Source organism: Falco rusticolus, chromosome 11 (assembly GCF_015220075.1).
Source record: "Falco rusticolus isolate bFalRus1 chromosome 11, bFalRus1.pri, whole genome shotgun sequence".
NCBI classification, from domain to species: domain Eukaryota; kingdom Metazoa; phylum Chordata; class Aves; order Falconiformes; family Falconidae; genus Falco; species Falco rusticolus.
The window spans coordinates 17,545,494-17,561,083 of record NC_051197.1 but is presented as its reverse complement, the minus strand read 5'-3'; the positions used below and the strand labels follow the sequence as shown (position 1 = coordinate 17,561,083).

The window sequence follows — 15,590 nt, the reverse complement described above, 5'->3', positions numbered from 1 at the left end:
AACTTTTTGTTCTTTAAAAAGGCAATTCAGACTCCCCTAGTACAGGACTCGCACTTTGGTTATTAGGGCATACGTAGTCTGAGTTTGACAAGCCATTGACTGCAGCCAGTTCACCTCAGTGTAAAAGACCTGGTTTGTATCACCTTTCATGTTGCCTCTCAATGTCACCCCTATATAGCACACATGCTCCAGTAACTCTGGTTTTGTTTCTTCTGAATATAAATGTGCCAGATGCAAACCAGCTATGTGCTCTGTATAGTCTCACTAAATCCTCCCATCTTCATTACCTTTGCCACTCCTGGGCTCAGTGGCCCTCTTAGATCCAATCAACCTACTCTGTTTTTTTTTGGTTGTTTTTTTTTTTTTTTTAACTGAGCAAAATTGCTGTAAATACTACTAGTCTAATCTGGCTTCATCCCATTTCCTAGGGGTAAATTGACAGGGTGAACAAGGCAGTGGAGCACCAGCTCCCTTTTTACCGCTCCTACCCTCTTTCTTAAGAGCTTTTCTGTCCTTAACCACAGCATCTCATTACAAGACTCTTCTTCTGTGCTTTGCCAGCATGGACCAACCTTCTTTGGTGTCTGCTTCACTGATTCTTCATCTCCTCTCACATCCATCTTAAAATACATCTTTCAGCTTTGCTTATGCTTGTTAATTTCTCTCTCTCATTGGATTTATGATCAAGTGCTTTAATTTATTAATCATACAATGTCTTTGTAAATGTCTTATGTAACCTAAACCATGATTTTATATAACTTTGTGCAGTGTTTTGGACCACAGTTTGTATGAAGGCTACTATACAGAGTAGTTAATGTGCTTTCTAACCAAATTTTTGCATGTTTTTTTTCTCTGAAACAGTAACAAAAAAATCCTCATTATATTATGTTATGTCATTGTTCATAAATTAATTTGCAAGACTGAAATGAAATATTTAGATTTCAGGCTTGCGAACTTTTCCATGTGAGTTCTCCCACTGAGCTTGAAGGAGATTGAGAAGACTTAGGCCTATTTATGGGACACTAGCATCTGGCAATACAGGCAAATGGAAACAGAGGGGTTTAGAGCAGCACTCAGGTGCACCATTGAAGCTTCCTACCTATGGCAAGAATAAAGGGATGCAAAATTACAGTCAAAGACAGGATGTAACTGTAGCAATAGTTGTTCCTCATCACAGGTTAAATGTATGGGCTCTCTTACTACAGATTATCCTTGAAATTGTAAGCCAGATTAAGTAAAACAAATGAACAAAAAAGGGTCAATATCCATACGTATTTATGTCAATAGTATGTATTAGTAAAGATGAAAATACATAATTGCTGTGAGACCTCATAGCATAGGGAAAATTGCTCCCAAACATGATCCTCATGTTTGGCATGAACTAGCCTGGCTGAAGGTGGTTTCTTTTAAATCATCCATCATTTCACTGTCGCTAGGTACTTGCTGTGAAAAGGAAGCTCTATGCATCTTCCTCCTGCAGCCCTACTGGCAGCAGAAACCTTAAGCAATCTTTTACTGCACTGGGTGTTGATAGCCCATCTCTTGGTTTCAGCACCACCATCCCTCTGCTGGTGCATGTGTTGGTGCAGGCACAAGCCTCAAGTTCTTGGTCTGTGCAGTCTGGCACAATCCCAAACCCAAAATGGCTCCATCCTGCTTTATGGGTCGATTTCAGTAGCAGAGGGAAATAATGGGAAATGGCTTTTAAACTGGAGGTTCCAGTTGCTGTGCCTTCAGCTCCAGTTCCAGGAGGGTTTAGCATAGCTGCTGACCGTATTAGGACATGTCTGACCTGCTTGCACCTCTTCTGTAGACATATTCCTGATCCTCATTTGCCTTTTCAGAAACACATCAAGTAGAAGACTGGGATTAGAGAAACACACATTATTTTAAAAGCCCCGCTGAGTGTCTGAAATTTTGCAGATAGTTCTGTACTTGCAGTTATTTTCCATCTTGTAGTTTAGTACAAGCTAGAAAATCCATATCGCTTTGCTCCCCTCTGCTTATTTCTTCTGCAAGGAATACATGTTAATCAATAAAGAATCTATCCCCCCTTTTCATTACTTCTAGCCTCCTGCCATGCTCATATTCTCTTATACATGTTATGAACAATTCCAGTGTCTCAAAATTATTTTAAATGTAGTTTAGGCTAGGATGCTGGAGAGTGACAAATGCCAGTGAGTTGAGAGGGTTTGTTCACCGGAGGCTGCAATCTCTTGCGACAGCTAACTATGGCTGTAATCTTCATTTGCACTCTCCCAGTCCAGTAACAGATTGCATTTCCCTCACCCTTTCTCTCTCTCTGTGTTATTAATTCTTCACCTTTAAAAAGATTAATACCTTTCAAGAAATGGACTTGTGTGCTGATTCAACTATTCTGAGTGCTAATATATGGAGCCCGCAGCACTGAGAACAGCAGTTTGATATCCACCACCTGATGGACCTTGATATACAGCCACTGTTATCTCAAGTTTTCATGGTTTGTGAGGCTTAACACTTACCGTACTTGTGTACAAAGGTGCTGCTAGTGGGAATGAAGCAATTGCTTTAGGAGTTAAGAGGACTTACAGGATAGTTTTAAATTAATCCTACCTGGTAGTTGTACATTTCAATGTTGAAGGGCTGACCTCGGTACCTGGATTTCTTGTCAACAAAAAAGCTTTCAGTGACCTACCTGGGGATCAACACAAATATAAGGTGTGATAAAAGGGAATGACTGAGGTAAGTGGCAGAAACAGCAGGAATCACTGAAATTTGGCCTGTACCAGAACAGATGATGATGTTGACTTCACGAGGTATCAGTTCTTTCTCATTATATTATGCTCTTGCTGATACAGAAGTATTTCAAGTTGTCTGCCACTGAAGTCTTCTCATCTTTAAAAGCTGGCATTCAAATGTCCTTTAGCAATCTAGCAGTCATAAAAGTAATAATTCTCATTACTACTGGTACTCAAATTAATATAAAGTAATGTTTTTGTTAAAAAACAACTTTGTGCTGCTGTTATATTAATTTTCATGCCTTAACTGGTCTTGTGTTCTTCAGACTTACTATTTTCTAATCATTTAATAATTATAGAAGTCAAAAAAGTTATGCAACTAAAATGTGAAACGAGCAGCTGGCATTTCAGGAAACAGCTTACTAGCACAGGGCAGTTCCAGGAGCGTTTTAAGGGAATATAAAGAACCCAAACTATTGCAACTTCTGAGCAATTGTATTTTTTTCCTTTGGCATATTCCATCTTGTCACCATCATGGACTGTCTTACACATGCATCTTTCTCTCATTTTAGTCTAACTGTCTTTCATAAATCAGTTCAGAGGCCTTCTCTGAATTAGTATACATGACTTTCAGCTCCATCCCACCAGACATGAAAAAATGTGTTTTTAACTAGCTGACCCTTAATATGATATGTATTTTTTTACCACCCAGTTTCATGCTATGTAAAGCTGTCTGAGCTTTAAACAAGCTTCTCAGCTTATTGGACTCACCAAGTGCTGGACAACCATGGGTTATATATTTCTGATACTGAACTACCTCAGATATCCCAACAAATGTTGCGTTCTGAAGTACAAATATACTACATACTTAGCTGGTGGATGTGGTACCTAAACTGCTCTTTAACTGTCCCTTTAAAATATACATTTAAATCCTGGGCTGTGCATGACTGAATTTGATTTAGCACTTGGTCTTAAACCACAATTCAGTTTTAAAGTGAGCCAGTAATTGGGTTTTCCTCATGGTGGCAGAGGATCTCAGAATGAAGTTGCTTTGACAAATATTGTGGGCATTATATTTTTATAGCATGAAACCTTACCCTGTTGTCACTGAAGTCAAGGGTATCCATTGATTTTACTGAAGATTGGAAGCAGCCCCACAGCCAACAGGACTTTAAGACACAGCTTAGCAGAAATAATTCCTTGGGCAGGTGGCATTGTCCAAAATACTCTTGGCAAAAGAAGCTGATTTAGAAAACCGTTCAGCACTTTTTCTTGGTGATGTAGTATGACATGTTTGACAAATGGGTGTGCTATTAGATGAAGCTTGTATGACCCAGAGTTGAAATTAACTGTAGACCTTAGAAATAAACCAATATTGATACATCTCTAGGGAGAAAATATTGCCATATTAATGGTGGGCATTCATCTTTTGCATTTCTGTGAATATATCAGTGCATGCATATACACCCACAGAATGTGGGCAGTCACATGCATGTACATGCTATACTTCTATTCTGTTGGGAAGATATCATCTTCAGGTCAGTAGAGGGGGTACTTACCTTTACAAGGCACTTGTCCATGCCCCTGCTTTTCATCTTCTAGTATTTCTTGAAAGCTGTTGTCTTTAACACTCCTTACGGTGCTACCTGTGTAGTAAAGGTTTCAAAAGAAATTGCATTGTGATGGTAGGAGCTGCATTCTGCTCTGTGCGGCTCTTTGTATGGAAACACAGTAGAAAGTTTATCTGAGGCAGTCAGATCTGTTTTATAGGATATGCCGTCCTTTGCTTTTGCTTGGCATACCTCTGAAGCCAGCACGTGCAAAGGGCTCTTGGTAATGTCTTCCCGCAGTTGTAAAGGAGGCTCAGCAGCAGTACTCATGGCAGTGAAGATGCCTGGGCACCACCATGGCTGAGCATTTTTAATGGCACCTAGCAGCCTATGTTCTATAAGATAAACTGAAAATACTAGGAAGAAAAAATATCTCATTCCTGGGTTGTTTAGGGGGTAGGTTTTGGGGGGTTTGTGTAACAAACATCGTTTAGTTGCTCTGTCATATTTGCTTTATTAAGCCTTATTTTGGGATGTTTATGTAATAGCATCCATGTAGTGTTTTAAAGGGAGGTGTTTGACAAATTAAAAAAAATATATTTTTTCGCATTTATTCTTGTCCTGGTTTCAGCTGGGATAGAGTTAATTTTCTTCTTAGTAGCTGGTGCAGTGCTGTTTCTAGATTTGGTGTGAGAGCAATGTTGATAGGACAGATGTTTTTGGTCGTTGCTGGGTGATGTTTATACTCAGTCAAGGACTTTTCTGTTTCCTGGGCCCTGCCAGCGAGAGGGCTGGAGGTGCACGGGAAACTGGGAGGGGACAACAGCCAGGACAGGTGACTCAAACTAGCCAAAGAGGTATTCCATACCATATGACATCATGCTGAGTATATAAAGTGGGGGAAAAAGGAGGAAGGTGAGGACATCCGGCATTATGGCATTTGTCTTCCCAAGTAACCATTAGGCCTGATGGAGCCCTGCTGTCCTGGGGATGGCCGAACACCTGCCTGCTGCTGGCAAATAGTGAAGGAATTCCTTGGTTTGCTTTGCTTGCATGCACAGCTTTTGCTTTACTTATTAAGTTGTTCTTATCTCAGCCCTCAAGTTTTACATTCCTTTCTGATTCTCCTCCCCATCCCTTTGGGTGAGGGGGGAGGGAGTGAGCGGCTGCGTGGTGCTTGGCTGCCGGCCAGGGTTAAACCATGACAATTCTCAAGATGATGTAAAAGATGTGTGGTTTAAAATGACCCTGGAATTCTGAGTGACAATTTCTGATTGAAGGTGATCCATTAGAATAGAACAGGCAGTCACAGTGGAAATCCTCATCTCATGATGCTAAAATTTTACACAAGTTCAAAAGCAAACAGGGGAAGATCAGAATCGGAGGTGGGGAATCTGTCAAGGGTTATTCTATACAACTCCAGTGCTTCTGTGTCTGCTGGGGAAGTATTCTGGAGAGATGTCACTACGTGCTTATCTGTTTGTGTGTTTTTCAGTGTCTGTTGGACATTGTCAGAGTCAGGATACTTGACTAGATGGATCTCTTATCTGACATTCTATTCTTAAATACTTCCAAAAGAAAGAAGTCTGGAGAAATAAACTTATTTTATGAAAATATTTAATAATTTCTTTGTTCTTGCCCTCAATGCCAGAATGATGGCAAGATAGACTCCTGTCTGCTAGGCTATGTCTATCCACAGGGTTCTTGGAAAAGCTAAATGATGATTGTATTAGAAATATGATTTTTGGAATTGATAAATTATATCCAGGCCCTAATTGGGGCCTAATACCTACCCATACCAGCATACCATATTGCTGGTATGGATAGATATATTGCTTTATTTCAATAGTAATCATAAGCAAAGAGAGCTATTAGAGCTCTGAGACGATAGATGGCATTTTCTGTTAAAACTAAGCAGAAGATGGTCAGTGTGGTTATCTAATGACAGGGCCATTTGTTCACATCTAAGGAACTGCTGGTTTAACTCCATCCCATTCCCTTCTAGGCACAATGTACCAGTGAAATTCTAAGGAGACACCACTGTAACCCCTGGGAAGAAGAAAGGGTTAATCCTCTACTGCTCAGAGAGAGTCCTGAATGCATTTGTACAACAACGGTGGATAATAGACCGAAACAGCATCCTGTCAGGTAGGTGCACCTCTCAATTAGGTGGAAGGGTCCAAAGGAGACGTGGGTCCCTGTCCACGTACTTAAGACAGAAGACACCTGCCATGACCTTCAGCTATAGATTCTTCTCATGTTTGTAGGCCCAGAGAAGGACAGATACTAGAGGGACAAACTCACAGGGAACTAGCAAATGGGTGTAATCTGGGCAGTAAAGAAAGAGTACTGTAGAAGAGAGGAAGAAGGACTTGCTGCTGGGAAAGGCTGAAATACTCCACTAAACATGACTTAGAGGCCACAGCAGAAGGGAACACCTTTCTTCCCATTGTAGCAACTCCCAAGTGTTTAGTAGCAGTTCATTCAGTTCATGATAAAAATCAGGAGATTTGAGGTAACACATTTTACAAGGCTTGTTAGAACTTGACAAAAAAGAAAAAAAAAGTTGGCCTCTAGCACAGCATGTTGCCAGCTGAAAGAAACAAGTGTGAGAGAAAGATGGGAATTAGAGCTCCTTGGAGAGGAGCATCTCAAGGGTTTTGCAGGTACCAGGTCTCGGTCGAGAAGGACCATGGAGAGACAAAAAGAGATTCTCTGACAGCTACAAACCAGGTGCTCTAGGAGGATGAAAGTCTGAAGAACATGCTGATGCCTGCAAGGTCTGGCTGGAGGACACAATCAGCGTAGCTGATAGTAGATGCCTGCTGAGATAAAAAGTATGGAGAAATTCACATAAAGAGCATATTTAAAATCTGCTGTGTAACAGTTAGCATGTTTTAATGCCTGTTTTTTTTAACCACAGGCAAACTTTAAACTGAGCTGGTTCTTACTGGTTTTTGTCATTTTTTCATGGTTGTTAGCAGTCTGCATTGGCACTCTATAAGTTGTAGCTGGATTCTGGGTAAACAATGCTTCTGTCTCTAAGCCTGCTAAACCCTTTAACTTCATAAATATTAGCATCCATCTTGCTGCTTCTCCTGCTCCCACTAGCCTGTGTTTGCATATGTGTAACACCACACACTCACCAACATACACTACCTCAAAAGTGATTCAGCCCAGTAATTGTATCCTGAGGCATATAGCTGAACACTCACCTCACAAAAATGCCGTTCTAGTAAAGTGAGCTAGTGTGTATTGTATTCAATCAATCCTCTTCAGAAGACTTAATGCACTTAGAGCAAAATGTTACCCTGCTTTGTTGAAACTCTGTGTGTATTTATAAAAGTATCTGAGTAATGGTTTTGAGAGGTCCTTCAATATATTCATTGGGAAAAATGACAAAATTTTGGAGGAAAAGTAGTTGCATTTCTATATATGCAAATGAAACTTTTTAAGATTTGAGGTTTTAAAAAAATCTGTAAATTATTCAACCCATTCCAATGACAAGTATGTACACTTACGTGAGTGATGTATGATATAATGGGAAACTTAGCTGTAACAATGCTGGTAGTTTTTCACAAGAAGGTTTCATTAGAGTGCTCATTTGAGACTGAAGACAAACCTGGGTCAAGAAACACGTTAAGTTTCTGGTAGGTAGTTCTTCAGAAATTCTGTCCATTCAGAATACACAGTATATAGCATAATACTCAAGCTTGGCTTAAGGCTCCATACAATTTGCAAAACAAATAAAGTTTGACCATAAATGTTATGATAGTTTTATAGTTCTGTTTTTGTAGGAACATTAACTTGCCAATCTGTTCCATACATGCTTCTGTACCCCATAGGTGTAATTCACTTATAAATATATATGAAACCAGCTCTGTATGTGCAAGTTTCTTACAAGGTGTTTTTATTCACTAGGTATCAAAGGTTTTTATGAAGGAAGTTAAGTATGATCATTGTCTCTACTTTGCGGGTGGGGAACTGAAACTAAGGAGGGCTTGGTTTGCTGAAGACCTAAAAGTAGTTCTCAACACTGAGTGGTGGTTTTCCGAAAAGCTTTTGGCAGTATATGACAAACTTTATCTGCTGAACATTTGTGCTCTGGTCTCTCAAAAACTTTGTTAAAAGTGTGGTATTACCCCAGAAAACTCCTGTCTATATGGGAACAGATCTGTGAAGTGTTAGGTGCGTTGATGTTATTTTGTTGAAGCTCAGTTGGAGGTTTTGTAGTGAAGTTAGGGGTGGAAGGCAAACTCCTGGTTTTCATCTGAAGATATTTACATCAGTCCTCAGCAGAGGAGAGTCAACTGGAAAAGATAAAATAATAAAAAATATAAATATTTTTAGATTCTGGACTTATTGTAAACCTTAACGCAAAATGAGAACCCTGCACTGTAGTTTCCTTACTTGCTGAACAATATGTGTGTTGCCTAATATACATGCAGACCAGAAGTGTATACATGTATGCACATAGATGCAAGTGTGTGTATAAAATATACACATGCCTCCATGCACATACTTTATATTTTATGGTTAATCCTTTCCTTTCTTTCTTTTTAGCAAATCATAACCCATGTTTCCCCCTTCTTTTCTTGGGCTTCAGTTTTACTTTCGTGGCCATGGGTTTTGCTTTTACAGCATTTTCTATAGTGCCAACTGCAGTTAAATGTCTGTTTGAAAAGCTTAATTGAGGCTAGCAAAAAAATCTTCATTACTTTTCCAAAATAATTCTTACTATCACTTTTTATTATTTAAGTCTGATTAGTATCGAACTGTTGAACCTGCAGCATCTGTGACAATAAGAATAAAAAACCCGCAGATTTTGTCGGCCCTTCAGAACAGTCACAGTTTGTTCTGATGAGATCCCATCCATGAGTTATGAGTTTAGTCTCTTAGTGAGTAGTCTGTAGCTTTCACACAGATATGTAAAGATGATGGGCTGGACTAACAAACTGGGTCTCAAGGCAGCATCTGCAGGATAGGTGGAAATGACTGCTCTAAGTCACATTTTCTTGCGTGTTTTAAAGTTGATCCACATCTACTTGAATCGTTACTTATTAAGCTAAGATCACCAGGTGAAATGATCTTCACAGAAATCACTGGCTGGCAGAACATTTTCTGGAATACAACCCTTGCCCTGATTCACAGCCCTGAAGAATGTAAGAGAGGTAGGCTTAGAGGTAATAAAACCTTCAAACTCTTGGCTGTGGTGAAGAAATTTCCCTTTCCCACTGTGGCAGTTCTCTAGCTACTCTGTGTTACTCAAGCCAGCTGAAAAGCTGCATGGAATATTGTATGTTAGAGTACATTATGCTCTTGAGAAAGTTATCTTCTAGCTGAAATCCAAAACAAAGGGACATTCTAGTCATGAAATTGTGTACCAAGTGTATGTGCACAAATCTTCATAACAAGTAGCAAATGGGGGAATTAGTCATAAAAATCCAGTTTACCAATAACGGAGTTTGTGCCTGTAAACTCTTGAGCACTACTTTGAAAATGGCCACTATAATAAAAAAGGGAGTAATCAGATTGGATAGGAGCATTGGTAATCCGTTTTTCTAGTAAGCTTTGGTAAGAAATGTTTCTGCTTTTGTTCACTGTATAAGAGGACATTATGGTATTGATACAGTCCTGTTCATAGCAAAGGGTTACACTCATTTGTGTCTAGTTCCTCTGTGTCTTCATTCAGAAAAAATGTAAAAAGCAGAACATTACAGCAGCGGAAAGCATGAGGACACTCAAAATTCTGGCAGTTCATCTTTAGTAATTAATTTCAATTATAGCCTTTTTTGCTTAATTTCTTGTAAGTGTCTGGCTGACTTTCCATCCTTTCATGAGCTCTATGGGTGAAGAATATATGATAGGCAGGCTGGGTACAGGTAAATAGAAAAGATGGGGTGTTCCCCATGGATCAATGTTCTCTGTGGAAGTGTTTATTTTACTCATTTTAGTATCAAGGATTTGTTAATGTGGATCTGAGGATAATCAGTTTGGGCAGAAGTTAGTGGGGGGAAGAAAAGTAGATTTTAAATGTCAAGTTATATTTATGGAAAATGCAGCTTAGATTACATGTAATTGACAGTGTCCTTTAGATTGACAAGTGAGATATAAAAGATTATTGAAAATAAGATGATTCTGTTTAAGGCGTTTCTTTAATGGTTTGGATCGCAGTTTAAAAATAGAAAGCCTGTGCATGTGCTTCTGCTTGCTAGGGTACTGCAAACTTGATTTCTGAGGTTGCTGACAGCTTCTGAAAGATTTAGGAACTGTCAGCAGGAAACATTCCCATAGAATCTGTACTGTGAACTTTTTCTGGAAAAACAGCATCATTTAGCAGGTAATATATCTGCAATAAAAATACAGTTATGCAATAATGGCTCATTAATATGGTAAATCATAACATGGTCTTTTCTATTCAATTTAAAAAGGAACTTGTGGAAAGAAATAAGTTCCTACTCAGTTAGTTGGTGAACTTGGCTATTTTTGTATGTTGTTGGCTTTTAATGTTTGAAGTAACTATTTGATTTGTATGGGAGATAACATTTAGTCCTGACATTTTATTTCTGTATAAAAAGATGTCCATTTGGGCTTACATTAGTACAATAGGAATTTTTCCTCTTTTCTCTTTTTTTTCTTTTCTTTTTTCTTTTTTTCTTTTTTCTTTTTTTCTTTTTTCTTTTTTCTTTTTTTTCTTTTTTCTTTTTTCTTTTTTTCTTTCTTTTTTTTCTTTTTTCTTTTTTTTCTTTTTTTCTTTTTTCTTTTTTCTTTTTTTCTTTTTTTCTTTTTTCTTTTTTCTTTTTTTCTTTTTTTATTTTTTTCTTTTTTTATTTTTTTCTTTTTTTCTTTTTTTCTTTTTTTCTTTTTTTTCTTTTTTTTTTCTTTTTTCTTTCTTTTTTTTCTTTTTTCTTTCTTTTTTCTTTTTTCATACGCTAGGAACTGCTGGAGTACTTTGTTTGGTATGTTACTGCTAATTTATCCTGTATGTCTTTACGATCTTGTCAGTGCCTCATGTCTTCCGTAGTTTTTCTAATCTAAAATAATCCCAGTGAAATCCTTTGATTGTCTGTTTGGACCTGATCCACTCCTAAAGCAGGAATGTAATGGGCTTTATGGCACTTACTTGGAAGTAATTTATCCAACAGAGTGAATATAGATACTTGTTTTAATAAGAATATGTTTTATGGTAAGTGGGGACGGCTATTTAATTAGCCAAAGGGAAAGTAGTTCATGATACAATCTGTTCCAATCATCTTGGACATTAAACAAAAAGTCAGACAAAGTTATTTATGTACATGCACTTTATTTGCAGTTGTTTTGTATAACCTTTTGGTAGAACTTTACAGCGCTATTTGGATAAAAAAAGTGGATATGTATTTCTTAAAAAAAAATGTAAACAGGAGTTTCACGTATTGCTGTCAGTGCTTCAAGTGCATATATATTAAAGCAGTTGACAGTGGCAGCAGTGCTCAGTTTATCCGGGATAATACGCTCTTTCGACATTTGGTGGTTTACATCTTTCTGGTGTTGAAGGCTGATATAGGATGCTATAAAAGCATTACACTCTTCTTCTTTCTAATGTGGATTTTTTTTTCTATTGCCTTGAGCTGCCTACTGCATGGATAAATAAGATGTATTTCTGAAGCATAAGGATTCCCATGCCGTGCTGTAGAAGCTCTTAGGATTTTAGGAGGGATTAGAGCAGTATTTGGAAACTAAATGGGGACATGCTTCCTTCAGTTCTTCTAATTGTATTGATTACTGGACATTTACATGATTATTTGTGTTATAATTTGCTATTAGTAGGAAATGTAGTTATAAACCTATAAACAGAAAAGCAATGAAGGAACAATGTGCAGACTTTAAAGCTTTCTGTTATTAATAATTATGAAATACTTAGTTGTCAAAATGTACTAACTACAATGCTTCATTTTCCTGCAAAATTCTTTAAGGGACTAATTCAAAACCTGTCTGATTTAAAAACTCCTGTGGACCTCAGTGGTCTTGGGATCATGCCTCAAGGAAGGAAGAAAGTCTCATTTATCCAAACAAAGTTTGAACTAATTGCATACAACAGGGCACGGTTGAAAGGTCTCTCTGAATGGGCTCGAAGTGTTTGCCTTAACATTATCAGTAGCTATAACAGGTTTTTTCAGTTGGCAGTTTCTCTTCCCTGACCACCATTTTGTCTGTAGAAAATCTTCCAAGGTCTTTTCACTCAAGCAGATCACCAGGATGTCCTGAATAACTTGATTTCATATGCAGTTTGTCACTTCACAGCATCCTATCCAGCATTTTGTGTAGGACATTGTGCTGAATAGCTACAGTATTTTCTCAGCGTTATGATAAGATACAGATATCAAACATACTCATTCAAGAGGAATGCCTGCGGCAATAGGAGTGAAGTCCTAAGGCTAAGTTTATTTAGTGCAAAGAAAAATATCAAAATTAAGGAAAGGCTGTTCTTGCGGCTGCAGTTTCCAACTCGTTTTACAGTAAGTTGGAAGAGTTTTTGATATAAGACAGCAGGTAGTGTGTGCTGATAGTTTCCTTCCTCCTCCCAAATATGTAACACCAGCTGGTTTACGTGACCCTGCTTGTTCCCACGAAGTCAGTGGTAAAACTGGGATATTAAGCAAATTCAGCGCATGTACAAACACAAGTTATGACATAGCCTGGAAGCCCTAGAGCCAACAGACTCATGGCTTCTTCTTTGTCACTGCAGGAAGTTGGAAGTGAGTGACTATTGGAAGTTGTATGGGTATCTTGAACAGGTCATTTTATTCAGCCACATGATGCAAATAAAAGCATCATGGTAAAAGGGAGAGATGTTTTATGTGGGTCACGTTACCATGCATTTCCATATTAAATCAATTTAGCAACTCAGTTTTGACAAATCACTGGTAGGTTACTCACCAGTATCACAGGCTTGATGCTGTGTCCAGTCCTAGCATGATACCAAATGTTAACAGACAGTTCGAGCTCTGCTGAAAATTACATTTTTAAAATGAAAGCAAAAAATTAAAACAGCTTTTTATTATATACAAATAGTAACTGCCCCAAACCCCAGGGGAAAACCTGTCTGAACTTCCTAGACCTGATTGTCTAAGGCCCGTTTTCTGGAAGGTGCTAATTGACTCCTAAGGGATGCCAAATGCTCTCAAATCCCATTGAATTCGATGAACTCCAATTGATGTATTTCAGTGAATTCCTGATGAAGTCAGCCCTCTGAGCACTACAGACTCAAGAGCTCTCAGCAGTATTCAGGATCATGTCCTACATGGACAAACAAAACAATGTTAGTACAGTGTCTTGGATGACAACCAGGGAGGTTAATAAATCAAGAACATCAATTAGGAATTGTGTAGCTGCACTGCTCATTTATGCCTTCATTCTTTGGAGACAGATGCATCTTTAACTTTGTGTACTGTGAGTAGTCCCATTGATTTAGCTATAGGGAGCTATTCAGTGTCTACAACTGAATATGCACCTAATTCCGTGCAGGGCTAATGCCTGAGGGGTTTAATCCCAGCAGATTTAAGAGCAGGGATGGGACAGTTGACAAGCTGTCTGCTGTTCTCCCATCAGCTAGACAGCTGAGCTTCCTCAGGAGCTGCTCCGCAGAGGCAGCTTGGCTGTGTAAGCAGGGGTTAGAGCACGTGCAGGCACGTGGTAATGTCAGTGGCAACCCCAGGGTTCAAAGTGCCCTTCCTTAGCAGAGCTCTGAGATGGAACAATGTTTCCAGGGTAGATATGGACCCTTAAAAAACATACAAGAAACACTTTTTTGCCTCTCTCTGGAGCTTTTGGGACTTAAAACTACTTACCCCATGTTGGCAAACTTAGCTTTTCAACCTCCCTATGGAGTTGATCATCACATTATATTGGCAACACTTATCTATTACTGACATGCAACCACCTTTGCAGTGAAATGCAGTAGCTATTTCAAAGTGGCATTGTACACTCATGAGAAATGACAGGCATACTTTAATGACCACAGATCATCAGATCCTTAGACTTGCATCGTGCACAAAAGGCCTTCAGATCCCCTAACACCTGGATCCAATACTGAATAAGAAGGAAGAACATTATCTATAGCATCACTAAGCTTTTCCTGCAGTGGTAAGCTTGCTTGGAGGTCTCCTTTCCAAATACTAACCAGCCCAACCCGTCTTAGCTTTTAAGATCACAGCACAAGGTGGTATGGCTGCAGGCCATAACTCTAATGAAAACCTGGTACAGTGGGTAGATTGTTCCTGGATCTCATTATAGGCAATTGTTCCACTAGTTCTGCTGTTTTCAATTCCTAAACCTAATATTTACCTCTGAGCATTCAAAGTTATTTTGAATTTTATCTTGACAAATCACTAAGGGGTCTATTCTTCTTTCAATGCATGCATTTAAGTCTCATTAATGTTCATATGAGTTATGTGCAGAGCTCAGCTCCAGCAGGTTTTTCCAGCAGGGCCTGAGTCTCAGCCCTTATATGGTCTTTCAAAGTTCCTTATGCTTCTGTACAAACATAAAATTTTTCTGCCCGAATGGAGCAGAACAGTGCTTCCTCCCACCCTCTGCCGTGACCTTCTGGTCTGCTACACAGATCAGGCCTGCACTGCAGTGCTGAGGAGTCTGCCCCCTTTTTTTCCCCCATTTCCAGCCGTGCTTACGTATGCATACTGGGAATCCTGAGGGCCTGATTTAGCAAAGAACTCATTCAGGCTCAGCATTACAGAAGCCTTGTGCAAGCTTTTACTGTAAGGAAACTGTTGGTGTATTTTGTACTGAATTAAGCTCTAAATTATGCCTAACGTTCAGTTAACTGGAAAGGAAAACAAGCCTGGGCGAGTTGCACACCATTTTGACATTCCATGAGCTCTCTAGCAGTCCTTCAGTTATGTTTCCTGAAGATGCTTTTGCTTTTTTCTTCATACTCTTGACCAAGCGTTATGTATCCTGGACTGAGCCCGTGATATCTAGAAATAAACAAACCCTAAAGGAATTAATTTTTAGACACAGGAACCCAAAGGTTTAAGAGGATGACTGTTGTTCATAGCTATATTAGTTACTGTAGCAGGAGTTGAAAGACTTAGCGTAAAGGTTTTGGAAAATTATAATTTCCTGGGGCTTCTACACCAACACTGTGGTACAGTGCAGGTTACTTTATCAAGCACTGACTGAAGCAATCTCAAAAGAAAATGCTGGAAATAGAAGGACCCATTTCAAAACTTAAAAATGCCTCTGCAGGGCAAGGTGCATTCTCCTCTGCCTGGTGAAAGGAAAATAAATCTCCCCCTAATAGAGAAGAGCTGTAGAAAACAGACCT

At 38.9% G+C, this 15,590-nt stretch overlaps 1 long non-coding RNA gene across 6 annotated transcripts in view; it reads left to right on the top strand.

Moving 5' to 3' along the window:
• LOC119155250 overlaps window positions 1–15,590 on the top strand; it is a 435,215-nt gene that overhangs the window by 183,469 nt on the left and 236,156 nt on the right. For all 6 annotated transcript variants that reach the window (XR_005106649.1, XR_005106652.1, XR_005106650.1 and 3 more), the window contains one exon: window positions 6,273–6,415. This is a non-coding gene — a long non-coding RNA (uncharacterized LOC119155250). The remainder of the gene's footprint in view (window positions 1–6,272; window positions 6,416–15,590) is intronic.